A 12,049-nucleotide genomic window follows, 5' to 3' on the forward strand; every position below is an offset into this window, starting at 1 on the left:
AGGAATACATGGAGTTTAATGAAGTGTCAGGGAAACACATTACGGGGGGAAAGAAATAAAAAGGCCACTTGTTTTCCAACTCGTTTTCAGTCAAATAAAAATCTGTATGAAAATGTGTACTTTTAAGCAGTTGTAAATCACATAATGTAAATTAGGTTTTACAGGGTTTGTGAAGGTCGATACCAATATATTTTAGATTGAAGCTGCCAACAGCCGACATTTCAGCTTAGTCTTGTGAGTTTTGTGAGATGAGCGCAAATGCAAATATGTGCTCCGTGCAGGAAAAGTGAGAGAAATATGTTTCCCCACTAGGAAAGGATTACGTGAAGGAGGTACGACTAGAAATAGGCTGGAGTTTGATATTGAAATAGTGTGGTGGAAGGTAAGGGTGTTGTGGTGGAGGGGCAGAGACATTTACCTTCAACTTCAACGACCCAGGTTCAATTACCAACTCATGACAAGAAGTTTTCTACTGGGAGTTTTCTGTTTTTAGCTAAGTTTTAGTTGCCTAAACCTAACCCTATCCCTATCCTTAACCAAAGTTGTTTTACTTGCCTAAAGTGAACTGCTGTGAACAAATGTGAAAATGGCTTGTCTGGTTTGTGCTGTTGCCCTTTCATGATGGAAGAATGCAATCTGCACTTCAGAGTTTGGAATTAGACCATTTTCACGCCAAAAAATGATCAAAAACACAATGTACCCCCAGAATTGGATTCTTGTCAGGGTGGAAAAAGCTTTGAAACAGTGTTTAGACTATCATGGGACACAATAAAACATATTCATGCATACTTGTGTGAAATCTGATCAAAATGTCTCATTAGAATAATTCATTATTTCCTATTGACAACCAGTGTATTATTGACCAATTCTACAATAAATAATCAAACAAACTGCATCATATCCATCACGTCAGAGGTGGACGACACTGACTTGCTCATATCCGATTTTGAATAAAAGGTCAATATTGGTCCAATATATTTGCAGACCAATATCTAACCCTGTCTGTCTAACCCTAATATATACACAATATTCACACAATACTGAAGTTTTGGTCACAAAGATGTGAACATGTTGTCTGTTTTAGCAACATCTCTTGCAACATTTTCCATCCGGGTGGAAACAACAACCCTGTCGACCCTGTCTGTTGGCTTCCAAGAAGGGTTTCCACTGCAAACTGACATTTCCTCACAGCAAGTTGATTCCAGGCTCTCTAACTTCACTGAACCATCGTTTTCAATCTGTATCTCATCAAAATTCACACCCGAACCTGGCCAGGGGTATTTGGTAAGTAACTCCATACATCAAGGGAGGCTGTTTTCCCTGTCTGACCTCTCGAGCAGTTGACCATTAATCCTCACGTGCTTCTTGTGCTCCTATATACACATATCCTGTCGGCTGCATATGCATATATATGTGTTTGTGTATTTTAATTCAGCCAGTGGTTTGAGGGAATGTGGGTTTTTTGCTTGCGAGTGGCTCAGAGGAATGTGTGTACACATAGACCCCAGACAGAGGATCTGTGTGTGTGTGTGTGTGTGTGTGTGTGTGTGTGTGTTTGAACAGTTCTATTTGGCTTGGCCCCATGCTGTGTTGGATGTGTTTTTGTGATGGATGCCCCCGCTTCGCTCCTTCCTCACTGCTGGAGAGGATGTTGACTGCCGCTGATCCTCAGTCAATAAATCTCTCTGGCAAACAAATTATAAATATGTGTGTTTTGGGCACTTTGACCTCTAGGTAGAAATTTCAGTTTGCCGATACTGGCCTTTTATTAAAAATAAAATATTGGCCAGTCGTCTGTTGTTTACCTCTGATATGATGGAGGTTCCTCCCTGACCACAGCTACTGAATGTTTTTATTATTATTTTTATATCAGATGTCTGAATTTCATTAGTGTGGCTTTCAATGTTTCAGAGTTTTAGTGTCCCATGATGGTCTGAATGCTGTTTCAGAGGCTTTTCCACGCTGAGAAGAATAAAGCACTGAGGGAGACACTGAATTCTGGTAGGTTTTTGGAATTTTTAGGCATGAAAATGGTCCAATTTAAAGATATTCAGTATCAGCGCAGAGTATCGACTATCAGCAGCTTCAATCCAGAAACACTGGTATCAGCCTTCAGAAATTAATTAGGATTAGGTTAGGATTTAAAGTTTAGTTTTACAGTAAATTAAGGGTTTGGGTTGTGCATGTGTGTGTGCATATGTGTGTATGTGTGTGTGTGTGTGTGTGTGTGTGTGTGTGTGTGTGTGTGTGTGTGTGTGTGTTTGTGACAGCCTGGTTCTGTGTCTGTCTAAACATTAGGCCTGTAACTAATCGTATGTCTTGCTATTTTACTGTTTTACTATGTCACTGTCTTTCTATCCTGATTAGTTGACATTTTGAATTGGTAATCAAAAGGATCGCCTACCTAATAAAGCAATGGGAGCAGAAAATTAGATTTCAAATCACATGCATCACGAGTCTGTACCCCTCATTGATTTAGCTCATTGGCAACTCTGGGAATTTGACAACAAGGTACATCTGTGTGAGACTGTGCGTGTGTGTGTGTGTGTGTGTGTGTGTGTGTGTGTGTGTATGTGTTTGTACTGCTGGGGAGCGGCATGGGAGAATGAATGGGAGAGAAAGACATTTGACTGTTGCTACAAACCATATCGTCAATCCAAACACAGAGCAATGATGCAAGCAAACACTGTCGAGTGTGACGCTTTAGTTTCCAGGAGTCATCTGAATGGTATCACACAGGAAGACACACAGAGCAGCTGAGAGAAAGAGAGGAGGACGAGAAAGGGTGTGTGTGTGTGTGTGTGTGTGTGTGTGTGTGTGTGTGTGTGTGTGTGTGGGAGGGGAGGGGGGGGTTTGTATTCAGTGGTTTTCTCCAGAATTTTATTCTTGTCAGGGTGGAAAAGCCTCTAAAGCAGCATTTAGACCATCATGGGACACTGAAACTCTGATACCAATAATAACAACAAAACATATTAAATCATACTTGTGAGGAATCTGATCAAAATGTCTCATTAGAATCAGTTCAGGTTAAAGTCTTCCCATAGACAACCAGTGTAGTATTGGTCAATTCTACAATAAATATGTAATCAATCAAACTGCATCTTATCCATCATATCAGATCTGATATTTAATAAAACCCTATATACACTCGCAAAAAAATCAAGAAAGTGATGGCATGTTTTGTGATGACTGTCATAAAGTTTTGACTTCTCACTTCATTTCACAGACTCAGTACCAGCTGAAAGGAGGGAAGCAGAGATAAAGTGTTTGTCAGAGAGATAAAGCACTGTTGTCAGGCGGGCAGGTGTGAGTTTTGTTGCTGTGCGTTAATCAGCTGTTCCCACGCGATGTGCTCATTACTGCTACTTTCAGTGATCACTCAGGGTGTCGTGTGTCACTACTGGGAACACTCCCTAGGGACACACACACACACACACACACACACACACACACACCGCAGCCACCCGAGCCCTCAGACTGAGATGTCGGCGGAGCCAGGTTTGTGTGCTGTCAGCTACATGACAGACAGGTAACTCTGCAGCTCCCTGCCACAATAGCTCTTTGTCTGCCAAAGTGAAACCAAAGCAGCCCAGCATGGGCTGAACATCATGGGAAAAGCTAAGGTTAGCCTGGGAAGGACCACGGAGGGGTGTGTGTGTGTGTGTGTGTGTGTGTGTGTGTGTGTGTGTATGTGCAGGTGGATGGGTGCTTTGTTATTGTAAAATGACATTGTAAAATGTCCTTCGCTCAAACAATCTTTAGCAGACAAAAAATTGAAATTGTAAACATAAATGGCATGCAGTGATTTTTTTTTCTTATGGTCATTGGAAAAATGTATATACTGTATGTGTTTGTGAGTTTTTCCAAATTGAATGAGACACTAAATGAGTTCTACAAATTATACTGACGTGGTTCCTATGATAATGAAGCAAAAACATCTCATTATGCTTATGGTAATGTCTAATAATGCTGGTTGGACTGAGTTTATTATTTTGGCTATCATGGCTTGAAGGATTCTGATAGAAGACTGACTGCTTGTTTGTCAGGAGCTTCAGTGACGAAGGCTGTTCAACTTGATGATTTTTTATAATGAATGGCAGCTAAGGTGATGTTGGCACAGAAGTGTGAAGGTAAGACATCATCAGCTAGGGAGACATGTAGAAAAAAGTGCATTTACTCCTCAACCACATTGTCCATGCATTGGTCAAGATGCAAGAGAAACACTGTCCCTGTCTTCGACAAGCGAGTGGTGCCGAGAACACAGGCATTAGTCTATTGAGCGGTGGAAAAATGTGATATGGTTAGATGAGTCACTCTTCACCCTGTTCTCAACAAGTGGACAAGTGCTTGTTTGGCAAATGTCTAGAGAAGTCCGCCTGCCTGAGTGCTTGTTTTCCATGGTGAAGGGTTCTGGTAACTCTGTTATGGTGTGGGCGGCATTTTCCTGGCATGGTTTGGATCCACTGAACCCTCTATCACTATTGGGCAGAATAGAAGAAGCAGGCTTTGTTTATTGGATTTTCCTTGTCAATAACACACATACAGGAACGCAACCGTTCCGCAAGCATTGTTTTTGAGACGTTTACTCCTTGTGGTCTTTCAAATAAAAGTTGTAGAGAACTGGGAAGCTTTGAACAGCTCTCGGCCATTTTGCATTTGCCAGGTGTAACTATCGTTCATAGAACTAAATCACATCAGTAGAGAAACTAGCTGTTAATGGCTGACGACCACGAAAAGATCAGCCATGGCCAAGTTTCCCCGGTTGCTCAGCTCTATTGGAAATGAATGGACTTCCAGTGACTTGTTGAGCATGTTCCTTGCAGTTTGAGCGCATGGTTACGTCCCGATCTTTGCGCTCCTTCTTTTGGTTGGTGGTAATGTTGGTGATTCGAGAACTGAAGCTTATTCCACACCCACAAGTCCCAATGGATAAGAGAGTCAGATCAAATGTGCAAGGCCCTTACACTTTATTACATTTAACAGACAAGAACATTCGCCATACATCTCATTTTCTCATTTTCAGTGTGTTCTTCCCCTCAGCTGTTCCTGACAAAAGGTATTTTGGTCACGTTTTCGGCCCATTGAAGCACATGACTCCTCCTGTCATGTGGAGACCGACTGGGAGCCCATGATCCACAGTTAAAGACACCAGTTTCTAGAACATTCTCAGAGATGCCACACTGTAGGAGGGGCGGGGTGTTACATTCCTATGTGTTGTCACCCCCTCAACCAAGACCCCCCACACACACACACACACACACACACACACACGCATCATACACACTCCCACACATGAGGGTCCTCCTTCACATCCACATGAGGAATGTTTGATTTCAACATTGCACACACACACACACACATTAACACACACAAGCCCAGCTAAACATTACCTCATGGGTGCCACTGCTATCGGTGTGTCATGGGACAGGAGTGTCACTGTTAGAGTGTGTGTGTCAGAGGAGTGTGTTTGTGTGTGGGGGACTGGCAGGGTTTCCAGAGAGACCATTACTCTCCAGTAGGCGTCCTGACTGCCTGCATGCTATTATTTTCATGATTGACAGCCAATGGCTTTTAAAACTTTTGAAACCTTTTTAAAATCAATTGGAATCAGTAACAAAGTAAGTATGTACGCACAAAACACATGCGGTAAATTGGTATTTTTCACTGATATTGCTTGGGAGTTATTTCTTTGACGTCACACACTGACAAAAAGATAATGCCTCTTTGTGAATAAACCTCTTTTGTTCTGCTACTTTTCTAATCCAGTTAAGACAAAATAAGGTTTGCGTCCATTTCCTGGAAAAGGATTCAGGTCCACATCAGAGGACATAGTGATCACTGTCAATGCTGCCATATCAAAACAGAGACACATTTGGAAGTAGTTCACAGTATTGTTTACAGTGTATGTTGATAATTTCATCATGACTCACAACATGGAAGGTATTTTCACCCCACTTTGCTGATAAAACGCACTGCAAGAATTCAAAGCATCAGAGGACCTCACTGAGGCCAGCTTGGTAGAACTACTCTGTCCTCCAGCTGTCTAGTGCTGGGTAACATATTTAAACGTGTTTTAATCCAACAAATAAAGAAGAGTAAAGGCAGGAGACAGTACATTCATCACACTGATTAATTCATTTCATTTAAGCTTGTCATCCTCATCTCTGTCATCCGTTCATTTACCTGGAGAAAAAGAAATCCTCTGTCATAATAGGAAGGGCAAACCAAAGTGTGCCATAGTCTTATAATATTTAATTTGTCCATTTCTATTTTCAGTGGCATGTGTTGTTAAGAGCTAACTCTAGAACAGGGTCACGCACAATGGAATTATATTTTGTTATGCTGTAAAGTGCTGCACTCTTTAAATATCTGTGATGTTTTCATATAAATAACTAAAAAATAACAAGTATTCAGTGTTTCCACCATTACTTTATTCTTGTCAGAGTGAAGGAAGAAAGGCATCTGAAGCAGCATTTAGATCATGGGACACTAAAACTCTGAGAATAGAATAAATATGTGGTCAAACATCATATCATATATCATATCAGAGGTGGGCGACACTGACTGGCTCATATCCCATTTTTAATAAAAGGCCGATATCAGCCTCATATATCGGTCTAACTATAGCTACCACACTGGTTTCCCCATGTGACAGCTCCACAGTCCTTTTGGCACCAGGCGTGTTTATCACATTAATGTGTCACTGCAGAATATAAACATGTGGGAGTGTGTATGGCTGTATCTGTGCGTAAGGCGAGGTGAGTTTTGGCTGTTGATGACTGCAGAGCGTCCGTCCCAGGAGAGAATGAGTCAGCCTGTCTGGTATGAAGTCCCGTTAACTCATCCACCCAAACAGGCCGGTGGTGATGTCGTCAAGGTGAGACACGCTCCTCTGCGTTTCCAGGCAGTGGTTTTTCGGCTTCCAAAACACACCAGGTGAGCCCGAGTTCACGACACACACACACACACGCACACCCCGCTCCGAGCCTCTTCCCACCTCGCCTTCTGGGAAAATAAAAGAAGCGGAGTCACGCCTCCTCCTCCTCGCTCCCTTTTCCTTTTTCTTGTATTTCCCACGAAAACACGGGATGAAAACTGTTTTCCTCCGGGGATCGAGAGCGTTATATACGGCGGGGCCCGGCCTGCTGTTAATCTAAACACAGACTCGTTTAGACGTTACCAAGGGATGGCAGGGAGATTAATGAGCGACGGCAAACAATCGGCACTGTATGTTTATCCAGGGTTTCTGGGAAGCGGTGCGATTCATTCAGCTCTACCACGAACTCCTGAATGAAGGTCAAAGGTCGCCGTCAGTCAAGTTGTGTCCAGTGGATTCTTACTGTGTTGTGGAGTGGCCAGTGGGTGGATCCTCCAGTCCAAAACGCTTCTATTAAAACACTTATTTAGGCTTGCTTCTGCTTGAACTATGCTCTGTTTTCTGATCTTATCCTCTTCTATTCTGTCTATTTGTATATTTCCAAGACTTTTTACAAGTGCATTAAATCCGTTTATTTGGTTAAATGTTGGTGTGTTTCTGTGTTTTTGTATCTTTATGTTTCCAGGGAAAGTTGACTGAGCTCCATGCTCTTTTCCAGTAACGTCCTGCTTCATATTCATACAGTTCCACACATTAAACTGGGAGCTGCCCAGTACGACCTCTTCTACTGTTGGCCACTGAGCAGCTCCACTACTATCATCATACTATCATACTGTATGCACATACTGTACTCTCTCTCTCCCTCTCTCTTTCTCTCTCTCTCTCACACACACACACACACAGATGCTGAGAGTCTGCTCCTTATGGAAATAAGGGATAGAATATCTAAATAAAGGAACAGTGCCATTTCTCCATGAATCCCTCCCTGGGCATCTGACACCAGCTAAATAGAGAAAGACACAGAGACAGAACATCTGTGTGTGTGTGTGTGTGTGTGTGTGTGTGTGTCTCGACCCAGTTTCTCTGCTGTGGGCTGGCATCACCTGAGAGCACAAGTCAAATGGACAGTGGGTCATTCACACACACATGCTTGCATGCAAAAAATGCTCACGACAGGTTTCTGCATCGCACTCACGGGATGGGGACTTGCGTGTGTGTGTGTGTGTGAGAGAGAGAGAGAGAGAGAGAGAGAGAGAGAGAGAGAGGGTGTGTGTGTGTGTGTGTGTGTGTGTGTGTGTGTGTGTGTGTTGACCTTGGCTGTCTGAAAGAGGGACTCAGCGCTCTTTAAACAGTTTTGGAGCATTTCATGGCAGGGCTGGGTCGAGGAAGGGAGGCCATTTTCCATGGTGTTTATCCAAAACACACACACACACACACACACACACACACACAGAACTATTTTTCTGATGGTAAAAATAAACATAAATTGGTGCATTTTAGTCTTCCTTGATGATGCAGTTTGACTGTTGTTGTTGTTGTTGTTGTAGTGCTGTCCTCATCTTTATGTCATCTGGCACATACAGGGCTTTAGAAAACATGAGTTTGTATGGGCACACCCACACACACACACAGAATTAATGATGTTATTCCAACCTGCAGTGTGCATGTGTGTGTGCAAAACTTTTGTATATTCCTGGAGGAATTCATAGAGGAAGAACATTTAAACGATGGAGGAAGACCAAACCATCAAAAGTCTTCTTCTTATCCCAAATTAAAATGCACAGTCAGACTTTGACGTCTCATTGAGGGCTTTTTGAGACTTGTTTCCGTTAGTGTTTCCGAAGTGTTTCCATTATTGTGTGCAGATACGGAAAATATCTATAAATTTGACTATTTTCATGCCAAAAAATAAAAGTATACAGTGTTTCCCCCAGAATTTTATTCCTCATCAGAATGGAAAAGCCTTGAAACAGCATTTCCACCATAGGACACTACAACTCTCCATTGAAACCCCTGATAATAATAAACTAACATCCAATTTTCAATAAAAGGCCAATAATCATCCCCATATTGGCAAACCCGCATATATCGGTCTAACCTTCTTCATTCATCTTATTTTTCTGGTGATGAGCAGCTTTATCAGCCTTTCTGAGCCTTTCCATCTGCTTGTGTCCCATTTTAGCCGTTTGAGACACAGCCTGGTGTCCTGCAGCCTTACAGTCTGCCCACAGGTGAAGGAGAACACCTGAACGAAGCTCACATGGCTCAGAGAAATAGAGGGGACGGAACGCAGACACAAATATGACTGTAACATCCACGTTTCCTCCTGTAATTGCACGCCGCTGACATTTACTGAAGGACAATAAAACCTTCAGGAATCTCTGTGTGAATTCTCAGACTGCAAGAACAGACGACTGGAGACGGAAAACAGGGAAACGTGAGGAAAACGGGGAGAATCGAGAAACAAATAGGATACTGTAGGCAGAATGGGAGAAAGAAAGAAAAGATGATGGATACTGAGATAGGAAGAGAAAGAAAAGAGAGAGGCTTCAAAACAAGAGAGAATGCCAAGGGCGGGAAAAGGAGAGAGGGAGAAAAAGAGGAGGTAGAAGTGAGGAATGTTGTTGTTAAGACAGGCAAAAAGAAGGCCAGGTCTCGGCTTACAGAGAGCCCGGCATCAAAGGAGTTGTTGTCACGCACGCACGCACGCACGCACGCGCACACACACACACACACACACACACACACACACGTTTGTCTTACTACACTTGTGAGGACCTTTCACTGATTACATTAATTTCCTAACCCATAACTAACCTTAACCCTCACCACTACATCCCTAATATAAACCTAATCCTAATTGTAATCCTAAATCTGGACTGATGCTCATATTCAGTTATTTATTTGTGTATTCTTAACACCAGAGAAGAAGAGCCCAGACAAGTCCATCATCCTTAACTAAAGCACAGGGACTAGAATCAGATTTGTTTTGACTCCCTCCGCCACCAAAATCTCTAACCTGGCAGAAAGACAGGTTACTGAAACTCTGTCCAATAAACAAGCTACTTGTGAGTCATGTGACTTTTGTTTACAAGCCCTGGTTCACCTGTAATTAGGCAGCGTGAACCTAAACGAACCAAATACAAAAATGCAACAAAGTAAACTTTGCCACAAACTATAGGTATGATCACACCCTAAAACTGAAAATGGATCTTACTAAGATAGAAGTGCAACAACAACACACACACACCACACCCACACACACACACACACACAGAAGGCTGTCTGGGAAGCAGGGTGGGGCACACACACACATACTAAAGGAGAGAATGGGATGAGTGTTTGCATGACTTGCGGTGGCTGATTTTGCTGAATTTTTGCTTGCTTCTGCATGTATACTTGGGGGTTTTCCCACGTGTATGTGCATGTGCATGTACATCTTTGTCTGTGCACATATAAGTGTATGTGTGTGTGTGTGTGTGTGTGTGTGTGTGTGTGTGCACCCCCTGTCCCTCATTCTTGCTTTCTCTCGGGTGTTCAGGCTTGCCGTCATTGTGCTTCTTTTGTCCGCCGCTGCTTTGTTCCCCTAAAGGTTGGTCAGTCAAACAGCAGCGGTTAGTTGCTAAACCAGCGCGCGGGTTTTGTCCTGCTGCAGCAGGACAATGTGAACCGGGTTGGGGCTACATAACCGCTAGAAGACCCGCACAAAGAAGAGCTTGGAGCACTAATCGTCAGGACAAAGAGGGATGAGCAGAGATCCATGGCTCTGGTCCTGTTACCCCCTCCACCCCCCCACCCCCCCCCACATCCCCAAAACCCCAAAACCAGCTCTCTGGCCCCTGCAGCCCCCCCCCCCCCCCCCCATGTCCCCAAAATAGATATCATGGCTTCAACCACAACAGCAAAAACAAGAGGTTCAGCCATTCCATGTACACTGATACAATAAAAACATTGTTTGATTGTTCATTTTCAATATTGCATTTCATTTCAAGATGTCTAATAGTCTATATATTAAATATGATTCCCTCAGTAAGTGAAAAGGAAGCCAAGCAGGGAACTGGAATATCCCAGCCAAACCTAAATTTGGCGCAACATCTTTTTCTCCTGCAGGTGATGCCAAGTTGTTCAAACGTTCTTGCCAAGTTGTCTTGGAGGCAGAACAAAAGCTAGAAGGTAAAGACTGCCTCATGGGCAAATATACACAAGAGACTCATCTTCAAATATATTGTACAACATACACTCCTAACACAAGGAGTATTAAGAATGTTGTTCTGAAGCACTGGCATGTTTTAAGTAGTGATCCTGCTGTGAAAGATGCTTTGGTGGCCTTCAAGAAAGCTCAGAATAAAAGGAGCAGAGTTGTTAAGGCTTGCCCTCCTGTACAGTCCAAGCAAACTGCTTGATGCAAGAAATACAAAAAGTTTTCAACATCCTGTCAGTGTCAGGGAAGACTGTGGACATTAAGATTTTCATTTCCTGTAATACAAAGAATGTGATATACATGGTTTCATGCCCCTGTGAAAAAGTGTATATTGGTGAAACTGAGCGCTCTTTAAAAGACAGAGAAAGAATTAGTTCCATTAAGAGAGGCCCTTTGGATCTTTGAGGTTTAACATGCTGTAATGGTCTTGACTGTGAGATGGAATTGTCCTTAAAGGGGTTGAAACCAAGGATGCCTCTTACACCAGGTGGTAGCAATTGTTTTTTAAAATATTGGCATCTGATTGGTCTACAGCGCTATTTATTGCTGTCTATGCATGTAATTCTGTAATTCTAATGAAGGCTACTGCAGCTGAAACATGTTTTTTAATTCAACACAAATCACAAGATTTGCAACTCTTTCACCAAGTGGAGAGAACAAGTCACAATCATTGGCTGAGGAGATGATGAATAAGCCATAGTGACACATGGCTTGTGATTGGCTAAGTGAAGCGTGTTGGCCCACAGCCTTGAAGGAGGCGAATGCCTTCCAGTCGACACTCAGGGAATAACAGTCCCTTGTGCCTGGATGTGCGTCTCAGGAAGCTGACCTGAATTAAGTAAACTGAATTTGTATTGGGAAAACCAAATTTGAAGTTATAGCTAAAAGTTAAATTCAATAACAATCACACTTAATTTCGAGTAATTGCATTTAGTTTCAAATTAGTAGTGTATTCAGCAAATTAATTTTTT

Source organism: Centroberyx gerrardi, chromosome 10 (assembly GCF_048128805.1).
Source record: "Centroberyx gerrardi isolate f3 chromosome 10, fCenGer3.hap1.cur.20231027, whole genome shotgun sequence".
NCBI lineage: Eukaryota > Metazoa > Chordata > Actinopteri > Beryciformes > Berycidae > Centroberyx > Centroberyx gerrardi.